Source organism: Bos grunniens, chromosome X (genome assembly GCF_055505025.1).
Source record: "Bos grunniens cultivar Pamir isolate PY7600 chromosome X, Bosgru_T2T1.0, whole genome shotgun sequence".
NCBI lineage: Eukaryota > Metazoa > Chordata > Mammalia > Artiodactyla > Bovidae > Bos > Bos grunniens.
The window spans coordinates 10,403,268-10,429,410 of NC_141194.1; the positions used below are offsets into that span (position 1 = coordinate 10,403,268).

Consider the following 26,143-nt stretch of genomic DNA (forward strand, 5'->3'; position numbering starts at 1 on the left):
ACTATTTATCTATACCTGTCCCTCATCAAATGCTTTTAGCCAAATGAATATATTTCATTTTATATTATTTATCTTCCCAGTCCACAACTTAATGTAGGAGTTTCTGAAGGACCAGGGATTTGTCCCAAGTCAGCAAGCAGGGAAGTGGATGAGGGAACACACAAATCCTGGATAACCGTCAAATTGCCTGTGAATAGTTCAGAATCGAGGTGGGTTTCTTGGGCATGGGACATGTTTTGACATGTTTTGTCATGCAGGGCCTTGCATGCAGAAGGAACCCACACTTGGTTTATTTACGGGCTCTGTCTCTGTCTTGACAATCTTGATAATTTTTGAACAAGGAGCCCTACATTTTCATTTTGGTACTGGACCCCATAAATTATGTAGATGGTCCTATAAAGGACTGCAAGTCTCTCAGGTGGTTGCCAGAGAAGCAGGGGATGGGAGGAGGGGAGAAATAGATGAGGGAGATTAAGAGCTACAAACTTCCAGTTACAAATTGAATGAGTCACGGGATTAAGCTTACAGCATGGGGAATATAGTCAATTACATTGTAATAGAAATGGCAACCCACTCCAGTATTCTTGCCTGGAGAATTCCATGGACAGAGGAGCCTGGCAGGCTTTAGTCCATGGGGTTGCAGAGTCAGACACGACTGAGCAACTATCACTCACTCACTAATATTTTGTATGGTGACTGATGGTAACTTGACTTATCATGGTGATTTTTTGGAATGTATATAAATACTGAAACCCTATGTTACACACCTAGAACATAGTGTTGTAGGTCAGTTATATTTCAACTAAAAAAAAATGTAGACACTGGAAAGAAATGCATCAGAATACTAATGGTGATTGTCTCTGGGGGTGTGGAGATTGTGGGTGATTGTTATTTTTTACATGACACTTTTATGTCTTTCTAGTTGTCTGCCGTGAACACATATTGCTTCTGAAATTAGAAAGAAAACAGTTGTTGTTTAGTTGCTAATTGTGTCTGACTCTGCAACCCCATGGATTGCAGCACACCAAGAAAATAATAATGTCATTTAAAAAAAAGAATTGATAGTTTCCATCTTATATAAATCCTGCACCCTAGACAACAAATTCTAACATCTTAAACAAATTCTAAAATGGGAATAAAAAAGATATGACTGTCACTCCAGGTGGAGGCATTCCAAACGTGGGTGGGTACTAAGTAGAAGGGTGATAAAATGGCTCAATGATATTTAGAAACACAGACAACAGACCAAAGCCAGACAGTTTCCACAAATGAATTTGCTGCGTCGACTCTTGTTGGCCTGAGAAACAAACTCAAAAAAACCTTTGTAGGAACCTGAGCCCAAAAAAGGATGAACAGAGAACACATTCCCTCTGTTGTGTTAGTCACTCAGTCGTGTTGGACTCTTTGCAACCCCACGGACTATAGCCCACCAGGCTCCTCTGTCCATGGGATGCCCTAGCCAAGAATACTGGAGTGGGTTGCTATTTCCTCCTCCAGAAGATCTTCCCCACCCAGGAATCAAACCTGGATCTCCTGTATAGCAGGCAGATTCTTTACCATTTAAGCCACCAGGGATTCCCTCTGCTCTCCAGGAAAAGGTGGGGAGGTTTCTATTCTTTTGTCTTCAAGAAGAACTGAGCAATGCCCCACGGGGTTGGAAGGGCCTGGTAAAGTTGAGAGCAGAATCCAGCCTCAAGAGATGAGCTTTATAGAAAACAGAATAGTTTGGCAGTAGGCTGCTAAGCCTTTCCATTATGTTTTGGCTGCAGAAGTGATCAGCCTTCATGGGCTCAAAGAAAAATTAATGTGTGTCTGATAAGCCTAAACCTGCCCTGCCCTTTCTAGTAGAAGCAGAGGAGGGCCGGGTTTTTTCCTAAGGGTAAACAGGTTTCAAATTCAGGATGGAATCCCAACTGGCCAAAAAGCTGATAGGGCCTCCCTTATCTGCTGCATCTGCTGGCTCTTAACAACCTTTTGCAATTGCTCAATTATGACGTGTCAAAAGAAATCTTGCCAAGAGCACCCTTTTCCCAAGCTTTCCTTAGTTAAAACAGTCTGCACAAGACTAAGAGTGAATAGCTGGCCGCCTCTGTATTTACTCCAAGTGGGTAAGGAAGGTTTCCTAGGAGGAAGATCTTTCAGGGGAATGGTTGGCTAAGTGGTTCTGTCCAGAGGCCTTCCAACAAACCAGATGAGCTGTGACGTGATTATGGAGTTCCGTGGTGTGTTTCAAGGAGAACTCATAAATGGTAGTTAGGCATCAGGCAGCCATTTGGGGTGAACCCTGTTTCAGGAGGCCACCTCATGCGAAGACTTGACTCTTTAGAGTCAACTTTGGCCACCTCATGCGAAGAGTTGACTCATTGGAAAAGACTCTGATGCTGGGAGGGATTGGGGGCAGGAGGAGAAGGGGACGACAGAGGATGAGATGGCTGGATGGCATCACTGACTCCATGGACGTGAATCTGAGTGAACTCCGGGAGATGGTGATGGACAGGGAGGCCTGGCGTGCTGCAATTCATGGGGTCACAAAGAGTCGGACACGACTGAGTGACTGAACCGAACTGAACTGATCTGTTTCAGGAGAATCCAAGCTGGATACCAAAAGCAGAAAGACTCACTTTTATAGGGAAAGATGAGTGGAGGGGAGTATTTTGGTGATAGTAAAAAATATATTTGCAGTTCTTATAATGAGTTTTCTTATATATTTCCTATAACCTCTATCTACAGCCCTGATTTGCCTTTACAGTTCATTGCCTGAGTTTTTTGTTTTTGTTTTTTTAAAGCTTAAGGTAGAAATAACAGGGGCAGGCTCACCTATAGTTCATAATTTTGTCAAGTTTTGTGAGAGGGAGATCCTGTAATATGTTTATCCTCCATTCTTTTAACCTCCACGGCACAAGTTTGGGCTGTTTTCACACAATCTTTTGTTATTCAATTGCTAGGTCATGTCTGACTCTGCGACCCCATGGACTGCAGCATGCCAGGCTTCCCTGTCCTTCAGTATCTCTCAGAGTTAGCTTAAACTCATGTCCATTGAGTCCGTGATGCCATCCAAGACTGCAGCACAAAAGGCCCATCCTGTATCTTTGCATGAGTAATCCACTCCTCAGGTTTTTCCAATGGTATTGATTCTGACCTGCCTGGAATTACTTGAGTTTGATTCTGTTGGAAGGTAAAGTGACACTAGAGTAGCTTTTTTACTTCTCTTTCTCCCTCCTTGAGGGCATGTATCTCATTATATTGACTGTTGTGTTCACAGGGCCCTGTACAAAGCTTAGCATACAGTTAGTGCTTAATAAATGTTTCCTGACTTACCATTGGATTAAGTAAGCAGACAGAGACCCTTTCAAGATCTTTCATAACCCAGTAACTATAGCATCATGGTTCAGAGCAGAGATTATAGAACCAGTTTACGTGGTTTTGTGTCCTAATTCTGTCTCTTCCTACTTGTGACTCTGGTGAAGTTTCTTAACCTCTTATGCCTCAGTTTCAGCATCTTTAAACTGGGTATACTAATAAAATCTATCTTGCAAAGCTATGGGGATTAAATGAGTTAAAACTGACAACAATGCCTGGAAAATTGTAGGCACTCAACTGTTGTTAGCTCCATTATTTACAAAAATGTCCTGATGGCTCACTTCCATGTTCTCCAGCTTTATTCTGTCCCCACTGTTTCCCAACCAAGTAATCTTTCAGTGAAATACTTTCCTATAATAAATCAGGATGTATGCCCTCATCTCTCTTGAGACAGCTGCATTTTGTAGGAGCCAGTGTCTCCAGATATACCCTTGATGAGGTGTGCATGCTAAGTCACTTCAGTCATGTCTAATTCAGTGCGACCATATGGACTGCAGCCCTACAGGCTCCTCTGTCCATGGGATTCTCCAGGCAAGAATACTAGAGTAGGTTGCCATACCCTCCTCTGGGGGAATCTTCTCAACCCATGGATTAAATCTGTGTCTCTTATGTCTCCTGCATTAGCAGACAGGTTCTTTACCAATGCTTAATAGATATCCAACTGGCAAAAAAGGGAAGGGGAAGATGGTCTTTGGCAGCCATTTGAAGCTCTTAGGGACTTAGGGATTTATATTTAATACATTTGATGAATCCTTTTCAGTTATCCAACCTAAGAAGGATTTGCTTATGCATGGCTTTGCTTGAATGGCTTTGGTTGATAGCCTGTATTTTCCATTAATTCTAAATTTTAAGATGGGAACCAAGTCAGAAGAGTGAGCTCAAGCTCTTTGACAATACATTTCCTCACATCCCCATCACTTCCGAAAATGTCTGCACATGTTTCTTGTGGGAAGTTTGAGAAATTATAAATATGCCAAGTGCATCTTGACCCATTCTTCCAAGCATATCTCTTAGGCTGCTGCTGCTGCTGCTGCTAAGTCGCTTCAGTCGTGTCCACCTCTGTGCGACCCCATAGACGGCAGCCCACCAGGCTCCCCCATCCCTGGGATTCTCCAGGCAAGAACACTGGAGTGGGTTGCCATTTCCTTCTCCAATGCATGAAAGTGAAAAGTGAAAGTGAAGTCGCTTAGTCGTGCCAAAACTCTTAGCGACCCCATGGACTGCGGAAAGTCTAACTCTGATTGTACTTGACATCCAGGGGAGAAGGACCTGGCAGTGAGCTGACACCTACCAATGCAACCCAGATCTGGAAGCTGGCAGAGGAGAGGCCGAGACCCGGGTGGTGAGTGTTTATAGCTTAAACTTCTTACTGGTTTTTGAAACAGACATTTGTTGGTTTGTACACCCTGCCAGCAGTGGTCACCCCTGAACTCCATCCACCAACACCAGCTCATCTCCGTGGTTTACCATTTACTTCTTTCTTCACATGTTATCAGACTCCACAAACAGCGATCAGGTAGCACTAAACGAGGGCAGGAAGGAAAAAGAAGCAGTATGTACAAAATGGTTCACATTGTGGAAGAAAAAAGCAAATCCTACTGGGGTGTAAACTGGAGGAAAAGACTAAAAATTAGCAGAGATTACAACAGGGGTTTAATGTGTAGCTGATTTTTATTTTGTTTGTTATGCACATCTGTATTTTCTTTAAATATCTGTAAAATACTTCTACTTGAATCACATAAAAAGGAATTAAGTTCTATTTAGAAAGCTCTCCATGTGATATGGGAGAACTGGTTTGTCTACCATCCCTTGGAGCCAGTTTCCAGCCACACATACCAGGCAGTATCTGGTGGGGAGAAACCCCATCACCTCTCAGTCAGGCATGCTCACAAGGACTTGTTGGGCATCTGTACATCAAACTCCACTCTTAAGAGTTCTGCCCCTGTACTTGCTGGTAATTTCCTGAGAATGCATCCCCAGCCCTCCCCTGTCAACCTCCTTGAGAGATGGAGGCTGAGCCGCATCTGAAGCTTGGAGCAGAACGTCCCAGGAAGGAAGCTGTGTGCTTCCAGCATCCCCGTTCTGCCCATTCCCAGGGCCGTAGGGAACCCCAGAAGGTCAGACTGACCCCCGTGGTACAGGGGCACCGATCAGAGCCTGCCTTCTGCAAATGATTGCACTTTGCTGGTTAGTTTTAGCTTGATAGGTCAATAAAGGGGGGCATCCATGTGGTCATGAACCACCATGATTTCCTTTCTTCAAGATGGTTATGATTTCACAAAAGCTACCTCTTGGGATGGAAGGTTAGACTTGCTGCAGACATTTTACTTTCTTATGAACCTGTGTCTTTGTCTTTTACTTTGGGGAAAGGTGGACTACAGTGCAGCTTATTTTTGAAGCTCCAATGTGGAAGACAAGAGTTAAAATTTCAATATCTGTTGAGCATCCATAGAAACTGTGAGTCAGAGACAGAGCCATTTGAACAAATGCTATGATTTACCAAAATATGGCTTTCAAGGGATTATTATTATTACCTGTATAACCAAAACTAAATCCCTATCCAGAGAGAGGGATTCCATTTACTCCATAGACTTCTGACCTGGCCTAAGAGCTCTTCCCCATCAGCTCCAATGCAATTTGCCATTATTTCTTGTCTAGCCTTCTGTCCTACAACCTCCAAGATCTCTCTTGGACTAAAGCAACGGTATACGTGTCTTATCTTCCCTGTTCAACTAGAGCTCATCAGGGCAAGGGTCAGCCCTGCTATATTTTCAGAAAGTCTACACCACCTGTTTCACCTCCTGGCACACTCTCATAGCTCCATTCCTTATCAGCAAACACATGAATTTTAAATCTATCCGTTGGCCACTATTTCATTCATTCAGTCGGTCATTCAGTATATTTTTTTTTGAGCATAGCTATAAGCCAGTCATGTTCAAGGTGTTGGGGACACAAACTGAAGGTGATCAGATGAAATCTGACCCTTTGGAAACTCGTATTCTATTGGGTTTGACTGATTACTGCGCACATGTTGAATTTCTTCTAGTTGCTGATCTTTGGTGGTTCATCTGAAAGGAGGAGGATACTTTTTGGTGGCTTTTCCTTTCTCTAAGAATGTGACCCAGAGGGATGGTACAGGGAGGGAGGAGGGAGGGGTGTTCAGGATGGAGAACACATGTATACCTGTGGCGGATTCATGTTGATATATGGCAAAACCAATACAATATTGTAAAGTAATTAATCTCCAATTAAAATAAATAAGTTTATATATTTTTAAAAAAGAATGTGATCAGGATCAGGAAACAGATAAAGTCTTAAAGAAGACAAGTAATTTCAGTTTTGGCCCAGAACCTCAAGAGGCTAAAGACAATGCCCAGAAAGATCACTCATGGAGGAATTGGTGTGATGTGGAGGGGATGGAACAAAAGGTGGTGGCTGGCCTGTGTAAGAACAACTTCAATCATCTCCCTCTTTTCCCTCATGGTCTTCAAGTCGAGAATTTGGGGACTCTTTGACCCAGAGAAAATGAGGAGCTAGAATGAAGGGGATGGTAGATAGCCACTGCAAAGGTGTCAAGAAGCCTAAAAAGGATGTAGGATGAGGAAGCCAGCTACAGGACCTGGGGCTGGAGTTGGGAGCAAAGAGAGGAGACGACCCAGGAAGAGAGGGATGATGTGCCGGCCTTGCTATGGGATGTGTGATGGAGCCCTGGGATCTTTTGTTTAGATATTAAAGGCCAGCCTGGGCCTAGAAGACTGTGCTGCGTGGGGAGTTCAGATTGCTCTGTAGTTGTGACCTTCTCTTCTGGTCAGAAGAGCAGTTCGTTGGCAGATTTTTAGAGAATTCCCAACAGGTTTATTGGGTTGATCTTTGTTTTGCCACACTTTCCACAAATTCAAGAACTTTAAAAGATCCCTGGAAATTTGAGGGTCTCATTTAAAAGCCATTCACTCATACTTGGAAACAAACTTTCCCAAAATGAAAAATAGACAGGATATATGACGGAGCTGATGTCATGTAACTCTCTGAACCAATCCCCGTAATTTTGTGAAACTGTTTGCAAGATACGTTATTTGCAGCGGCCTCATGGGTCTCAGCAACCCACTATTTTCTGATGAGATCTAGAACTAATCCCGGGAAAAGGCTTTTTAAGCACATGGTTTTGACATGTTCCTTGCCTACCAAGAAGAAAGTGTTATCCACAGAGAAATGCTGCTTTAGTGAGAAGCTGATTTATCAGCAATCTATTTGCATCCACTGTTTTGTGCACATAAAAAATGAGTGACACCGATCAAAACTCCCAGCAGTGGGGGCAAGTGAAGGGTGGATCCTGCTGCTCTCCCTTCCAGCCTCTACCTAACCCCTCCATCCCCACCCGCGAAAGAGCAGCTAAACCCTAGGGAAGCCCAGTTTTCACTGAAGAGACAGATTCACTTTCATCAGAGCAAACTCCCACTTTCCCCAAAAGACACACACCCCTGCACAGTGCTAGCTCTGAATTTAAACTTTGGGAAGGCAGATGCCAAAAGTCTCACCTTGGTTTGAGAGAGCCCCAAATGGCAAATTTACTCTCCTCTGTGTCTGCCAAGAGTGAGGATGCAGAGGAAACTTGGAACCCCCAGACTACCTCCCCCAAAATGTAAACTTCTGTGAAAGAGGTCGCTGTCTTCACAAGGACCACAGCAGGTCACCAACCATAGCAGCAACCGGTGGGTCAGCCACGTGCCCGTCCATCTTCCACGTGCGGTTTAGCCTCTACACCCCTTGGGCTTAACCTCTTCTCTTTTGAGGATAAAACACAAATTGGATAATGGAGAACAGTTAGCATCAGAGGATTTCATAAGCTTTTCATGCATTGGTTCTCCTAAAGCTGACTAGAAGACTAGAGAAGCTTCTCTTGTTATTACCCTTTAGCTCCTTACCTTGGTGCTCTATTTTGCTCCCTTAAAGCTTTTAATGGTCCCAGATAAGTCAGAGCTTTTACATCTCTGCCACTTTTTTGCAATCAGAGTCCTCTGCCTCCTAATCTAGGACTGAACGTGTCTAATGGCTCATTTAGTTGTGATCACTCTCTGCCGCACTTTCTCGCCGGCAGAGAGCTTTTCTGCACTGATGAGTTCCCAGACCAGCTCAGCTTCCAAAAGTTGCCATTGATCTCCTTAAGGATAGAAAAGGGGAATGCCTTAGAGGTCAAGACAGAAAGCAGGCAATGCCAGAGCTAAAAACAGATGTCTAGGCCTTAGCAAACATAAAACCAAAAAACAAAACCCAAGCCCCATGCTGCTCTATTTCTGCCCTGCAGGTTCTTTTTTTTTTTTTTTTTTAATTGAAGTATAGTTGATTTTTCCAGGTGTCAGTTCAGTTCAGTCGCTCAGTCATGTCTGATTCTTTGCAACCCCATGGACTGCAGCATGCCAGGCTTCCCTGTCCATCACCAACTCCCGGAGCTTGCTCAAACTCATGTCCATTGAGTCAATGATGCCATCCAACCATCTCATTCTCTGTTATCCCCTTCTCCTCCCACCTTCAATCTTTCCCAGCATCAGGGTGTTTTCTAAGGAGTCAGTTCTTCATATCAAGTGGCCAAAGTTTTAGAGTTTCAGCTTCAGCATCAGTTCTTCCAATGAATATTCAGGACTGATTTCCTTTAGGATGGCCTGGTTTGATCTCCTTGCAGTCCAGGGGACTCTCAAGACTCTTCTCCAACACCACAGTTCAAACGCATCAATTCTTTGGCTCTCAGCTTTCTTTATGGTCCAACTCTCACATCCATACATGACCACTGGAAAAACCATAGCTTTGACTAGATGGACCTTTTTCAGGTGTAACAAAGCTATTATATACATGTGTATGTATATGTATGTATGTATGTATGTATATATAAAATCACACACAAACATATATACACACACTTATATATTCTTTTCATATTATATTCTACTATATGTTATCACAAGATATTGAATATAGTTCCCTGTGCTATACAGCAGGTCCTCACTGATTATCTACTTTATACATAGTGGTATGTATATGTTAATCTCAAACTCCTAATTTATCCTCCCGCTACCACCCTTTTCCCTTTGGTAAGCATAAATTTGTTTTCTGTGTCTGTGAGTCTGTTTCTGTTGTGAAAATAAGTTCATTTGTATCTGCTTTCAGATTCCATGTATGAGTGATAGATCGTATTATGGTATTTGTCTCTGTGTGTTTTACTTCACTTTAGCCTGACCATCTCTAGGTCCATCCATGTCTCTGCAAATCTCTGCCCTGCACATTCTGATCTGTGGTGAACCTGCCCCCTTTGGTGTCTCTGACTCAGCCCTGGAGTCCCTGTGAAGGCTGTTGGCACTTGTCCCTCCCATTGTACCTTTAAGCACCTTGCACCGTTTTCAATCTAGCACATTCCTCCTGGTTTTGTAACTGTCTACTCGTCTGTCACATCTAACATCTGGCACCTTCTCCTCTGGTCTGTGGTTTTTGTGCATGTTCTTAACTAGTGCCCAGTAAATGCCATCTACCCTTATTCCTACAGAACAGGGTTTGTTAACTTCAGTGTTAGTGACACATGGAGCCAGTTCATCCGTTGTGGTGGGTACTGTCCCATGCACTATAGGATGTTTAGCGGCAACCCTCACCTCTAACTCACTAGATGCTGGTAGCAACCCCAGTTCCCAACCTCCGCAAGTGGTGGTGATCGAAACCATCCCTGGGCGGGGAGAAGGGATGGTAAGATGGCCCTCCTTCCCCTGACGCTGAGAAGCCCTGCCCCAGAATAAGACTAAAAATGTGGGTGCAATGGTTTTGTCCACGTGGTCCTTAATCACATAGACTCTCCAAAGCAATCACATGCATGCATGTATGCTAAGTCACTCAGTTACAACTGCCCTTTATTTTTTCTTAAAGATGAAAACACCAATATTTCACCAATGCAGCCTTTAGGTCCTCCTTTAAAAAATATATTTTGTAATCATATTAAGGGCTTCCCTGGTGGCTCAGATAGTAAAATCCGTCTGCAATGCAGGAGACATGGGTTCGATCCTTGGATTGGGACGATCCCCTGGAGGAGGGCATGGCAACCCACTCCAGTATTCTTGCCTGGAGAATCCCATGGACAGAGGAGCCTGGTGGGCTACAGTCCACAGGGTCACAGAGAGTCGGACACGACTGAGCAACTAACAGTTTGATTTCACTTTCAACTATACTAAAGTCAAAGTAAAAAAAAAAAAAAAAAATCCCTAAGAGGTAACTTTACTCACAGGCACTCTAAGGTAATAATAAGAGTAGAGAGTGTGGACCCACTGCTTCAGTTTGAAATCCAGTTCTACCAGATACTATCTTTGTGATCTTAGGAGTATCACTTAACCTATCTGTGCTTCCTCAGCTAAATAATAACCCAATTGATCTAAATCATAATCTAGAATTAATAGTGTATGTTAGTCACTCAGTCATGTCCGACTCTTTGAGACCCCATGGACTGTAGCCTACTAGGCCCTCGGTCCATAGGATTTTCCATGCAAGCATACTAGAGTGGGTTGCCATTTCCTTCTCCTAGAATTAATAGTACCACTTACCAAAATAGGTTGTTGAAAGGGTTAATACTTGAGTTACTATTTGAAAAACTCTTAGGATAGTCCTCAGTGCAAAACAAGCAAGCTATTAGCCTAAAGCCAAGAAGTAGGGGGATTTTTAAGAGGTTTCCAAATGATGTTTGTTTAGAACCATCTGGAAGCTTAAAGTTTCTGTTGCCAGAGGGAACAGAATAGACCCTGAAAAATACACAAAATATCTTTATACCTGAAACATTTTCAAGCTAAATTGTAATGTTAGGGTCAGCTCTGTAAGTTTCTAGCTAAAGATTGTATCTTCCTTCAACTGTGAGAACTAACTTTTGTAAGTCTAAGACAGCTATCTCAATGGATAACCCAGGTCATCTCCTGGCACTTTGCATGGACCCTGGTCATCGGGTTCACACTTACCTACTAGAAGAAGTCACGGACCCCAGCTGGCCACAATTTTTGATAACACATTCAGGTTGGTTTGGGTATTCAGGGACTTTGCATCATTAATCTTCAGGGTACTTCTCTGTTTAAAGTTTTCTTCCTTTTGCATAGATTCAAAAGAAGAGTTTAAAACATGTTATACCTTTGGTCTCTCTGTGCAGTGGTTTTTTAAACTGTCCTTTGTGATTATAATTTCATATTCCCACTGGTCAGTATTGTATTTTAGAGGCAGTGTAGTTCAGGGGTAAGACATAGCCTAGGAGCTCAAACTCCACTTCTGGGATGGAAGAGATGTACAACCCTGGGTGAAGCACTGAATTTCACCATGGCTCAGCTTCTGTATCTATAAGGTGAAATTGACAGGATTACTCTCATCAGACAGTTTTTGTGAGACTGAACTGAAAGCTCCATCTTCAGAAGTCAGCGCAGTGCAGAGCAGAACACGTGGTTGAGGTCTGGAGATGTTGGCCATTGACAAGATCTTGTCACCGTAGAGTACTTCATACTTTTTCAAGCAGGTTCAAGTTCATGATTTCACGGGAGTGAGAATATTGTTCAAAAATTAGGGGAAGGTGATTTTAGGCCCACTTGAGAGAGAAGATGACTGAGGCCACAAGACAGGAATTTGTCCAACACTGTAAGCTTCAGTCGTGTCTGACTCTGTGCAACCCCATAGACAGCAGCCCACCAGGCTCCCCTGTCCCTGGGATTCTCCAGGCAAGAACACTGGAGTGGGTTGCCATTTCCTTCTCCAGTGCATGAAAGTGAAAAGTGAAAGTGAAGTCGTTCAGTCGTGTCCGACTCTTCATGACCCCATGGACTGCAGCCTACCAGGCTCCTCCGTCCATGGGGTTTTCTAGGCAAGAGTACTGGAGTGGGGTGCCATTGCCTTCTGGCTACCAGTGAACTGTGTTGTTAGAGAAGACTCTTGAGAGTCCCTTGGGCAGCGAGGAGATCCAACCAGTCCATCCTAAAGGAAATCAGTCCTGAATATTCATTGGAAGGATTGATGCTGAAGCTACAACTCCAATACTTTGGCTGCCTGATGCAAAGAACTGACTCATTAGAAAAGACCCTGATGCTGGGAAAGACTGAAAGCGGGAGGAGAAGGGGACCACAGAGGATGAGATGGTTGGATGGCATCACCGACTCAATGGACATAAATTTGAGCAAGCTCCAGGAATTGGTGATGGATAGGGAAGCCTGGCGTGCTGCAGTCCATGGGGTCACAAAGAATCAGGCACGACTGAGCAACTGAACTGAACCAGTGAATTAGCACCATTTGAACCTGAAACTGTATCTCTGCTCCCCTGGTGGCTATGATTAGTGCGTCTCAAAAATTCCCATATATTCAGATGATCTGGGAATCCCTTTCACATGCAGATCTGGGAGGGGGAGGGTTGAGATTCTGTATTTCCACAGAGCTACCAAAAGATTCTGATGCTGCTGGCCCATGGAACCCACCTGGAGGAGTGAAGGTCTATAACCACTTGCATTATCCTCTGGCATTTCTGATGCCTTGATGCTCATTTTCATTTGAATTCAAGGAAAGAAAAAAAAGCATGTGAAAGAATCACAAAACCTGCCATGAGGATAATCCCCAAAGTTACCATTCTCTCTGCATGGAAATTTGTTACCAAAATACCCATTGACCTTCATGGTATCAGTACAAACAGGGAACTCTAAACTTTGCCACGGCTCACAATCAGTAATAAAGTTCTGTACTCTGTTAGCTGTTCAGAAGTCCCATTGGGACCCACAAAAGTCCCTCCACTCCCTTCCCTTCATTTAACACCAGGCATCTCATTCCCAATGGGGCACTCCATCCAAAAGAACATTTCTCTTTCTTCTGAAAACTGATTGCTCCCTCTCTGCATATATTTGTTTTTCATTTACACAGATTCTTCAGCTATTTTTGGTTTGTTGTGTTACCTAGGTAACCTCAACCAGCTGAAATAAGAACTAATTCCAACTTTTGCATCAGATTTCAGACCACACCTGAGCTTTCCGCAGATCACATAACAAAGATTGACAAGGTTTGCAGGGAGGGCACTCTCTTTAATCGGAGATGGCTAGGGTATCATGAGAGCAGGTACAGATATACAGGACAGAGTCAAGTGCAGCTTATGAAAATCAACTCATGAACAAGACATTTTTCTCTCCTTTTTCCTCCATATTGGTGGGGTTTTTTTTTGTTTTTTGGTACTTTTACTTTCAGATTAAGCTGGTCTTTAACATATTAGAGGAACGATCAGGAAATGTTTTTGGTAAAGGGCCAGGTAGTAAATATTTTCTGCTTTGCAGACCATAAGGGTCTCTGTTGGAAGGATTCAACTCTGCCTTGTAGCTCAAAAGCAGCCAGGGACAAAATGTAAACCGTTGGGGAGGGCTGTGTTCCAAGTGGGGTTTCCCTGGTGGCTCAGATGGTAAAGAATCTGCCTGCAATGCAGGAGACTTGGATTTGATCCCTGGGTTGGGAAGATCCCCTGGGGGGAGAAATGGCAACCCACTCCAGTGTTCTTACCTGGAGAATCCCATGGACAGAGGAGTCTGGAGTGCTACAGTCCATGAGGTCACAAAGAGTTTCAAAGAGACTTCTTTCATGGATCTTGAAGTTCTGATTGCAATTGATTTTCATGTGTCATAAAATGTTTTTATCCTTTTGACTTTTCTTTTCAACATTTAAAAATGTAAGAAGCTTTCTCTTCTCTCAGACTGAACAAACACAGGCTTTGGATCATGGGTCATACCTAGTTTGCCGAGCTCTTTGTGAGAGTTCTGTGAGCCCAGCCAAAGGCAACATTCTCATATATTGTAATGATAAAACTTCTATGTAAAATAGGCTTCCAGATTTCCTGCGTTTATGATGGTAGCTTTAAAGGAAACCAAAGCTGTGTTTTGGAAAGTCCTGTAAGTGGTCTGCAAATGTTTTTCCCCCTGAGCTTTCAGTATGTGATACACGCTCATTTTCTAGGGCTGTTTAGTTTGTGAATGTGAAACTATCCACTTCCTGTGTCAACTTCAAGTAGCTGAACTTCCCTATTTGTTTGAATTCCTTTAGTGGCCCCTCATCTTGTATTTATTTCTTTTATCTCCAAAGGCTGACCATAGTCATAATAAGAGTTTGGAAACATGAGCTGTCATTTTCTGCAAAGGAATATATTCTGAACGATTCCTTTCATGGAAACCTCCTAAACCATGTACTTTTATTCTAGTAATACTGATAATGAGGGCTCATTGTGAGGCTCTTTAAACCTTTGGTTCATACATGTAGCTACAAGAATGTAGTGGGGGTGTTTTTTCACGGGGAAATTCCATTCATGGCTCAGAAACCGATTTCCGTGTAGCATTTATCTTTAGAACTTGCATCTTAAGTGCACATGTGCTTTTTGAGATTACATGATTATTCTGACCCTCTGTTAGATATTCTAAGCTTACCTTTCTTTTGCATAGTCACCCAGCAGATTCCCTTCTACCGTCACCACGCACAGGCTCATTAACATCCACGACCTTGCTGTAGGAATTTCTCTGAAGTTACCAAATTCATTTTCTCTAAACACCTCCTTTGTGTGGTCCTTCCCTTTGTAGCACTAACTTCAAATGAGATACATGGGCTCTTTGGTCTGAGATTCTACTTTTGAGGCTTCTGTAAACCATTACATAATAGTTCATCTGACAGATTGTAGATACAGAGTAAGTTTATTAACCAGACCATCTTTTTGTGACCTCATAAAATTAATTTATTTCTCCCAAAAGAGATTATTTGGGGAGAGGGTCAGTAAAAAAAAAAAAAAAATCGGAATCATAACCACTTTGGGGCCAGATGTTGTATTCCATTAAAATCACAGTGACTTAGAATCACTTCCAGTGGCCTGCACTCCTTCAGGAGATGGGGTGATGGGATGGAAGGGCACCAGCTTGCAGAACATGGGAGGATGCCCGCAGACCTGGCAGCCAGTACATCTAATGGTGGTGGTTTTTCAGTTGCTCAGTTGTGTCCGACTCTTTGTGACCCCATGAACCGCAGCACACCAGGCTCCCCTGTCCATCACCAACTCCCAGAGTCCACCCAAACCCATGTCCACTGAGTCGGTGATGCCATCCAACCATCTCATCCTCTGTTGTCCTCTTCTCCTCCTGCCCCCCAATCCCTCCCAGCATCAGGGTCTTTTCAAATGAGTCAGCTCTTTGCATCAGGTTGCTAAAGTATTCGATGTGATGGTGGGGAGGAGCACTGGTTGGCTCCTCTTCAGATAATTGGCTTGTGTCCTGTTGCACCTTTGACAGGAAGAGTGGGACATAAAGACTTTGTCAAAAGATTAAGAGAGAGAGTGAGGGTGAAGGCCGCAGCTGGGACCCCACTAAAGCACTCCGCTCCAGCTTTCTGGCCTCCAACACCTGTGCTTCCATGGCTATGGGGCCATGTTCCCAAGAATTCAAACCCTGCCACAACACCCTACAGAATCAAGGACCTCCCTGGGTGGTCTGACAATAAAAGCAGAGAGTGTCCCAGAGGAAAGAAAAAATGGGCAGGAACTGAAAGTGAGCAAATCGGCAGTGTTTTAAGGGCCAAGCTCTTCGCTGTCTGTTTCACTGCCAGTTCATAAAATAGAAACAAAGGAGGTACATTCAGTTGGCAACATCTTTCTCGCTTTCAGTGACTCAGTGCTTTGAAAACAGTTGAATGAAATCGAAGCACAGCTATCTTCAAATATAGACATGCAATTTGGCCTTATGGGCTACAGTAGTTCAGAACTCCAGGCCCTTCAAATTCCTGCCCACGTGGCGATCATGCAGAAGAGCACCCCAATATCTCCCAATTAGCTGCGCTGCTGGGGGGAGGCAGGGACACACACAATGCAAAAGCCATTTCTCCTGAGCTCGGGGTGAGTTCTGTGGTGTCTGTTGCACAAGAGTTACCCTTCTAGTCTGATGAGGTTTTACTTAGGCTGATTTTAAATGTGCACATATTCCTTGCATCCACCTTCAGATGAAATTTATCCCAAACACAGAGCTCCCAGCACTGTTTCCTTGCACCTTGCACAACTTTCCACCCTCACAACACCGGTTAGCCGGTGAAATTCCTCCTCTGAAGACTGTGTCTGGGGAAACACGCATTTTCCCTGTTTGTTTTTCTCATTGTAGTAACCTTTATTCCCTGAGTGTGTCAGGCAAATTAGGAAACAGTACACAAGCGTGTACAGAACCCTTTACTCACGTGCAGCGCTCGTCATCCTCAGTACTGTTGATTTCTTGGGCTGAATCATTCATGATGGGCACTGCCTCGCACCATGTCATGGTTATTGTTAATAACGCTGCAATGAACATAGAGTGCATGTATCTTTTCAAATGATGGTTTACTCTGGGTATATATCCAGAAGTGGGATTGCTGGATCATATGGAAGTTCTGCAGGGCTTTCTTGTTGGCTCAGATGGTAAGGAATCTGCCTGCAATGCAGGGGACCCGAGTTTGATCCCTGGGATGGGAAGATCCCCTGGAGAAGGGAATGGCCACCCACTCCAGTATTCTTACCTGGAGAATTCCATGGACAGAGGAGCCTGGTGGGCTACAATCCACGGAGTTGCAAAGAGTTGGCCATGACTGAGTGACTAACACTTTCACTTACACATGCTAATTCTAGTTTTAGTTTTTAAAGAACCTCCATCCTATTCTCCATAGTGGTTATACCAATTTACATTCGCACACACTAGATGCCAGAAATATCTCCTGCTCCTCCAGGTATGACAACCCAAGTTGTCTTCAGACATGGCCTGATGTCCCCTGGGGAGCGCAGTTGCTCCTAACTGCTTATCATTGCTCTTCTGTGTGGGAACTGTGGGGCGCACTGGACTGCTGATGCCGTTCCTTGTAGCGTGGCTCAGTGTGAGACACGAGTCACTCTTCTCCTGACTTCTGATATGCAGGCAGGACAGGCAGCCATTTGAGCTCCACGAGGAAAGTGTTCCTGCTTTATCCCTAGCTCCTAACCTAGTCAAAACAATGTAGATGCTCAATGAAACTGACAAATTGAGTTAGATTTCCCTTTACCCTGCTAACTGTTTCCCCTTCTCATTCTGCATGTGAAGTCCAGGCTGGTGACTCCCTCAGCCTGGACTCTGGAAGAAGAAACCACTTGGGTGTTGGGTCCCAAGTCCTAGGCAGTTTCAGATCTCTGTTTCCTTTTTGTAAACACCAGATCTCAACTCCAGGGCACCCCAAGAATCTTGCTTACAGTGTTTGTTTGAATGAATATCTCTGTGCTGAGTAAGGCTAATCTTCTCACATTTTCTTTATCAATAAAGTTTCTTCAACTTTCTCCTTGATCCCAACTCTTCACCATCTATCTGTGGCCTTCACTGGCCATCAGTGACCTCCAAGTCTCTGTTTCAGCTCCTCAGATCCCCGCCACTCGGGAAGTCCCCTTTCTGGCCCTCCATCCCTGGCCTTGTCTCATCACAGATTCATGAACAGTTGAGACCAGAGGCTCTTAAGGTAGAGCTCATGGGTGGAACTTAGGGAATCAGTCTGAATTCTCAGCTGACCCTTTGAATGTGGACATTTAAACCCTTCATGTGCAGAATGTCTGTGACCTTCACTGCATATCCAGAGGGATTTAGGACAGTCAAAAATCTGCAGATCCGTGACTCCAGACCCTGGCCCAGAGAAGAGATCCTTTAAACCAGTTAGTGGCTCATACTCTATACATGATTTTTTTTTTATTGGAGTATAGTTGATTTATAATGCTGTGTTTCCTTTGCACAGCAAAGTGAATCAGTTATATGTATACATATATGTATCATATGTATGTACTTTTTAATATACAAATCAGTCATATCCAGTCATATGTACATACTCTTTTTTAGATTTCTTTCCCATTTAGGTCACCACAGAGCACTGAGCTGAGTCCCTTATGCTATAGAGTAGGTTCTCATTAGTTGTCTACTTTATTCATAGTAGTGCATATGTGTCAATCCCAATCTCCCAATTCATCCCATCCCCCCATCCCCCCACACATGTGATCTTCAGGGAAGAGACTATTTCATTGTCTCAACAAATGGAGATTGAGGACTACTATATACTAGGCGAAGAGTTGGACAAGACTGAGCAACTGAACTGAACTGAATATACTAGGCACTGGGCTAGGTATTATGGGCTTCCCAAGCGGTGCAGTGGTTAAGACTTCTCTTGCCAAGGCAGGAGATGCAAGAGATGCAGATTCGATCCCCGGGTCAAACTGGCAAGCCAGTTGGTCTAAATGGCAACCCAGAAGTCCTATGGACAGAGGAGCCTGGTGGGCTACACAGTCCATGAGGTCGCAAAAGAGTCAGACACGACTCAGCAACAGCACACGCACATGCATGGGCTAGGTATTAGAGATACAGCAGAAGCAAGAGAGAAGTAGATCCTCCTCTCATGAAGGGTACACCACTGGGATGAGCCAGCTTAAGGAGAAGACAAGGAGGGCTAGCACGCAACTCTGAATGCAACCAGTGTCTCTGGTCATTTCGGAAAACAGAACACAAAATCTGTGCTGTGTGGAAGTTTCACAATGAGAGAATCCTTCCGTGGGTCTTTATAGGGCCAAAGCATTATTAACCAGAAGCAAGTATCATAAGAAATATGGAGTCTAAGAAACCAAATGGACAGACAGGCATGTAAACCTTTTGTATGGGGAAAAACTTACAAAGACTTTTGGTCCAGTGTGAAACAAGTGTTAAGCTACAACATTTCTTAGGAAAGTTTAAAGGAAATTTGAAGACTTTATTGAAGTACAAATTCGATTAGAACAGAGAAGGCTTCCATAATAACACAGTGTATTTTGTTTTGTTTTTACCCTTTCATCTTAAAGTGCTAGAAAAAAAGAGGGGGGAGGCTGTTAGGAGATTTTGGTGAATGGTAAGGTCTCCAAAAAGCCTGGAGTGTTTTGGTCTAACAGCTCTTGGTGACTTCATTCCACATGGGAGGTGGGTGGCTGTGGAAAAATGATGTTGATCATTATTTTTCATGATTGAGTCATATAAAGAATGATATTGCAAAAGGAGTCAGAAGTTGTGCCAGAGATGATTATGTAATTGATTGTCCCATTTTAAGAAAAATATGGTCAAAAGCCATTTCACAACCAGATTTTGATTTTTCAGTATATTATGCCTTAGGGAATATGTAACAAGGCACACAGCCATCTCATCCTGCCCATTAATTTTTTAAGAGAATATTGTTTAAGAAGAAGACAACACAGAGCACAATTATTATGTCCTAGATCAGAAAGGTAAACAAAAGAACTAACATGGTTATTTCAATTTTAAAAAGCCTTAAAAGGACTTCCCTGGTGGTCCAGTGGTTTAGAATCCATTCTCCCATTGCAGGGGACACAAATTCGATCCCTGGTGAGGATCAGATCCTGCATGCCATGTGGTGCCAGCAGGAAAAAAAAAAAAAAAAGCCTTAGAAAAGAGGAAAATCTCCTGTCTCTAGAGAAGAGAAGAAAATATTCAACAGGAATATGTGGGAATATTACTTTATGAGGCAGACAAGAGATTTATAAAGTTTCCATGAGAATCATATGGTATACTTGAAAGTGGTTTGATTTTCCAAAAATTCTCAAAATTTATGAATGATAGTATTTGTAAAGATTTTCAAATCTCCTTATTGGGGCAAGAGATATCTTATGGAACTGAGAAAATTTAGCCTGAGCCCTCTAATTCACCATTGAGGACTCAGAAAGAATGGAATAAGCACCAGAAAACTGAAGGTCAAACTTTGGATTCTGAATACCTTTGACCAGTGAATAAGAGTCTAACACAGTTATTGAAGGTTTGATTTCTGAGCTCTTAATAGAAAAGCCAGTTGTCATCGGCATCCAGCGACGACCCCTTGGAAGGAATAATGTCAGATCAATCTAGTGTCTTTAAAAATTTTTTTAATTAAAATTTATCTCAATGTTTATTTATCTTTAATTTCTTCTTTTAATTAGACCACAAGGCTTCCCTTGTGGCTCAGATGGTAAAGCGTCTGCCTACAATGCAGGAGACCCGGGTTTGATCCCTGGGTTGGGAAGTTCCCCTGGAGAAGGAAATGGCAGCCCACTCCAGTATTCTTGCCTGGAAAATCCCATGGACGGAGGAGCCCGGTAGGCTACAGTCCATGGGGTTGCAGAGTCGGAACTCACCATTGAGGACTCAGAAAGAATAGAATAAGCACCAGAAAACTGAAGGTCAAACTTTGGATTCTGAATACCTTTGACCAGTGGATAAGAGTCTAACACAATTATTGAAGGTTTGATTTCTGAGCTCTTAATAGAAAAGCCAGTTGTCATCGGCATCCAGCGACGACCCCTTGGAAGGAATAATGTCAGATCAATCTAGTGTCTTTAAAATTTTTTTTAATTAAAATTTCTCAATGTTTATTTATCTTTAATTTCTTCTTTTAATTAAATTAATTAATTAATTTAAAATGTTTAATTTAATTTTTTATATTGTGTTTAGTTGATTTACAATGTTGTGTTAGTTTCAGGTGTACAGCAAAGTCATTCAGTTATATATATACATATTTTCATTCTTTTTCAGATTCTTTTCCCATATAGGTTATTACAGAATATTGAGTAGAGTCCCCTGTGCTATATAGTAGGTCCCTGTTGATTATATATTTTATATATAATAGTGTATATATGTTAATCCCAAACTCCTAATTTATTCCCCCCCAACCCACCTTTACCCTTTGGTAGCCACAAGTTTGTTTTCTATGTCTGTGAGTCTGTTACTATTTTGTAAATGAGTTCTTATATCGTATTTTTAGAGTCCACATATAAGTGATATCATATTTGTCTTTCTCTCTCTGAATTACCTCACTTAATATGATAATCTCTAGGTCCATCCATGTTGTTGCAAATGGCATTATTTCATTCTTTTTTATGGCCAAGTAATATTACATTTATTTACCAGATCTTTATCCATTCCTCTGTTGATGGACATGTAGGTTGCTTCCATGTCTTGGCTATTGTAATTAATGCTGCAATCAACATTAGGGTACATGTATCTTTTCAAATTGTGTTTTGTCTGGATATATGCCCAGGAGTGGAATTGCCACTCATACATCATATGGTAATTCTAGGCTTCTCAGGTGGCTTAGTGGTAAAGAATCTGCCTGCCAATGCAGGAGATGGAAGAGACATGGGTTCAATCCCTGGGTCAGCAAGATCCCCTGGAGAAGGAAATGGCAACCCATCCCAATATTCTGTCCTGTAAAATCCTATGGACAGAGGAGCCTGGCAGGCTACAATCCACTGGGTGGCAAAGAGTCAGAAGTAACTGAGTACACACATACATGGATGGATGGTGGTTCTATTTGTAGTTTTTTAAGGAGCCTCCATACTATTCTCCATAGTCATTGTACCAGTTTACATTCCCACCAGCAGTGTAGTAATTTCTTGTTGTTGTTGTTATTTTTTAAATTTATATATCAAAAATTTTTTATAGTATCTTTTAAAAATAAGTTACTACACTGGTGGGCCAGTGATATGAGAACATTAGGGAAAACACAGATTAATCCATTGCCTTAGAACAGACACAATTTAGATTCTCTGCCGTATATGTGACTTCCTACCACTTGGCAGGTAAGACTATAACATACTACACAAACTATTACTTGTAGTGAGAGAGAAAAGAAGGCCCTGTATTAAGCAACACCAATGACTTAAAGAAATGTGGTTATGTGTATAGTTCATAGTATTTTTCTTTGAGGGAGAGGCAAAATATTTGAGAATCTAGAATATGACAGAGACAGTCAATGGATTGCAGACATAAATGATAATATTGGCACATGGACTCACTATTTACAGGCATTTGTAAGTTGCATACAGACTACATAGCAGAACTCTGACATGGATTATCCCAGAACTCTTTCCCATGACCCATTTGGCGGAAATTTTCCTGGAAATCTCAGGGGTTAGGCATTATTCTCGGAGGAATATCACTATTCTGGTTAAACCAATTGTTCTGATACTCCCAACCTCCCCACATGAAACTGCCTTAGCAGTGGAAACGTGTGGTCAGAGACTGCAGGAACTAGTGTAATGATGCAGTCTAGATGGTTACTATTTTTATAACAAGTTTATCAACAAAACACACAGTCTAGTCTCTGTGTAAGTTTCAGGAGAAATGCCAAAACTGAAGGGTAGCCTCAAACAAGAGCCCTCTTTTGCACACACACACACACCATAAATAGTAGGACATATTTGTTTATTTCTCAACAAATCCTCTCCCCAGACTGTCAGCTCCACTACCAAGATGGTTAAAAGAATGAAATACACTTGTAATCTTCTATTACTAGGTTGCAAGCAATTGTCTCTAGAACCTGGATGTTACTGAGTCCCTGCTGGTGGACTCAAGGCCTCAAATGGGACAAGGAAAGGTTGTCTGAGGTTGGTATCCATTCAAAAGTGCACTGAATCTTTGCAATGATTGCTATGGAGATTAAGGTAAAATATACTTGGGGCAGTTTGTTTTTCTTTGCATAGGAAATTCCATCCAATGCATGGGACCTTGAAAATAGGCTCTAGGCTTGGGGAGAAAGCAAGTACCTGTAGAAAGACAGAATTTAGAAGCAAGAAGGGTGCTCTCTGGGTGGCCACCACCACCAGGTTCCATTTCATTTCAAAAATTGTAATTTCTCTGTTCATCTACTTGTTTGCATAGGGCTTTCTCATTATGCATTGTTTTGTTTATTTTGATTTTGTTCTGGAGTCCAATATCAACACACTGTGAGGAATAGTTTCTAGACAGTGTTTATGGACAGCTATAGGCAAGGATCAAGTTAAATAGCATATATACTCCCAGTGGGATTTTCCTCCTTGCACTTTATAATCTTCACATTGCTAAATTCCTTAAACTACAGTTGCTTCTCTCCCTAAGAATTGCCCAGGCACTGCCAAAGGAAACACTGAAAAGTTAGAAATAGGATCTTAATACAAATATATGGAGAGCATCAAAGCCGTATTTTAATTCATTAATGAGGAAATGGTATACAGGAGAGGCTGGATATATGTCAATGGAAAAAACAATGTTAAACTGTGATTGCCAAGTTAAATACAGAATGGCTTTATGTTGTACAAGGCAATAGAACTGTAACTTTTGAGGTTATCTTTTTCACCAAAGTGAAATCGTTTGCAACTCTACTGGACAAAAATCATTTGTAACTTATCAGTCCACATGTTAATATCCAACTTGGTAGAGTCCAGTCCTAATCAGTGGTAAATAGTAAGTCAAGCAAAGATGCATTTCCGTAGAAAATGAAATATGCTTGGCTTAGCAGACAATGGTTCAGTATGACTTTGAAAGGACATGTTGTCTTCCTTTTGCTTATTGCCAAGCATTGTAGAATTATTCTTCACAGGGCCACACATAAGGTATGGTGTCTAAAGTCCAGTGGAAGGGGAATTCATGTGTCTTGGTCTCTGAAATCCCCTCATAATTCTCCCAAAGCCCTATGTCATGAAAAGCTTCAGCAATCAAAGGAAAACCCTGATATTTCAATAAAGAGATCTCCAAGGGTTTGTCTTTCTAACAGGAAGCTTTGGCCATACACCAAGGCAGAGGTGGGCTCCTCTTTGCCCAGTAGCTTGCTAAATTGCAGACCAGCAGTCTGAAGGGGACTGTGTGCCAATGTTCTGTTGTAAGCTGAGGTTTTGAGGGGTGTGACTGCCCACAGCTGGCCACCGCTCCTCAGTCAGCATTTTGCTGACCCACGCCTGCAGTCAGAAAGTCCTCTGGAATGTGGCAGTGAACAAACCCAAAAGGCCGCAGGGCATCTCAGGCAGAGGAAACCACAGACACACTCACTGCCTTCCCCAGGCTCCCAACTTGAGTTGACCCCATTCATTCCTCAGTGTTTGAAGTCCTGTGACCTTAGCAGAGGTTCAGCATGCAGTGCTGACTGAGCAGGCAGACACAGAATTGCAGTTCTTGACATAAGCTTTGGAGGTGCAAGAATCTGATTCCAGTTGTGTGTCTACCTCATCCACATAGCTGTATCTGCCCTGTCTTGGTTTTCTCGTCAGTTCAGTGCGTATGAAAAGACTTAATGTACCTACTGGGCAGAATTGTTGAAAGATGAACCAAACGTAGATGTTAATTGTCTTCTAGAGGACTTGCAGAGTAGATTCGGTCTTTCATAAGGTTGTATGATGGAGGTGCCTTTCATGCTGTAGTTTCCACTTAGATATTAATAGTCCCTTAAATGGAAATGCTGTAGAATTTATAGGTTTCCCAGTTGGCTCAGTGGTAGAGAATCTGCCTGCCAATGCAGGAGATGCAGGAGACACAGGAGACTTGGGTTCCATCCCTGGATCAGGAAGATCACCTGGAGGAAGAAATGGCACCCCACTCCAGTATCCTTGCCTGGAGGATCCCATGGGCAGAGGAGCCTGGCAGGCTACAGTCCATGGGGTCGCAAAGAGTCGGACGTGACAGAGCGTGGGAGCATAAGTGTAAACAGAATTTACATCCACCTTGATTTTTATTGACCCCTGTTTTGTGAGTTGTGTTTCCTTTCTTGCATGGTGACCTTTGGTGAGCATTTTTACAACTTCCTTCTAGAAGTTTAAGAAATGCCAGGAAACACAAAGCCTAAGATACCTAGGGGGGAAAAATGGCTCTCCTAAAATAGAGTCATTACTTCATTTTTCTTTGTCTCTTGCAGTTTCATGGGTTGATTTTTCAGGTTTGATCCAGCTTCCTCCCCCTCCTCCCCCTTTCTTTCTCTAGTTAGAGGCCCGGAGGTGAGCGTGAGGACAGCAGAGCACACCCACTGCCTGCAGCACCGCCAGGTGCAGTGCAGGTTGAGTAAACATAATTATCAAGAGAGAAAGCTGGAGGCCTAGCCAAGAAGGAGAAAGCCAAGCTCATGGGCATAAACCGTTTCCTGGGGGCATCTCCCACTGGGCATGGGGCGGGCCAGTCTCAGAGCCACAGCTCCAAGACACTCTATTAGGAGAGTACCTCTGGGATGAATCCTGACCCTGGTGTTCTGCGTGCCCCTGGGCTGTGTGGTTTTAGATAATGTGGCCCCAGGGTCTCAAGCCCCTGTTTTGCGTTGGGTCTGAGGCGGCCTTGAAGTGAAGTGAAGTCACTCAGTCGTGTCAGACTCTTTGCGACCCCGTGGACTGTAGCCTGCCAGGCTCCTCTGTCCATGGGATTCTCCAGGCAAGAATACTGGAGTGGGCTACCATTTCCTTCTCCAGGGGGTCTTCCTGACCCAGGGATCGAACCCAGATCTCCCACATTGCAGGCAGACGCTTTAACCTCTGAGCCACCAGGGAAGGCGGCCTTACAAATAGCTAAAGAAAGAAGAGAAGTAAAAAGCAAGGGAGAAGGGGGCAGGAATATCCAACTAAGTGCAGATTTCCAAAGAACAGCATGGAGACACAGGAAGGCCACCTTCAGCGAACAGTATATAAAATTAGAAGAAAGCAACAGAAAGACTAGAGATCTCTTCAGGAAAATTGGAGATATTAAGGAAATATTTTGCCCAAGGATGGGCACAATAAAGGACAGAAATAGTAGAGACCTAGTTGACGCAGAATGGCTTCCCTGGTGGCTCAGAGGTTAAAGCATCTGCCTCCAATGTGGGAGACCTTGGTTCAATCCCAGGGTTGGAAAGATCCCCTGGAGAAGGAAATGGTAACCCACTCCAGTATTCTTGCCTGGAGAATCCCATGGACGGAGAAGCCTGGTAGGCTACAGTCCAATGGGGTTGCAAAGAGTCGGACACAACTGAGTGACTTCACTTG

At 43.0% G+C, this 26,143-nt stretch overlaps 1 long non-coding RNA gene across 3 annotated transcripts in view; it reads left to right on the forward strand.

The window, feature by feature from the left end:
* The window catches only part of LOC147339766 (uncharacterized), a 137,469-nt gene that overhangs the window by 10,711 nt on the left and 100,615 nt on the right, over positions 1-26,143 (forward strand). For all 3 annotated transcript variants that reach the window (XR_015158564.1, XR_015158563.1, XR_015158562.1), the window contains exon 2: positions 4,619-4,702. This is a non-coding gene — a long non-coding RNA (uncharacterized LOC147339766). The remainder of the gene's footprint in view (positions 1-4,618; positions 4,703-26,143) is intronic.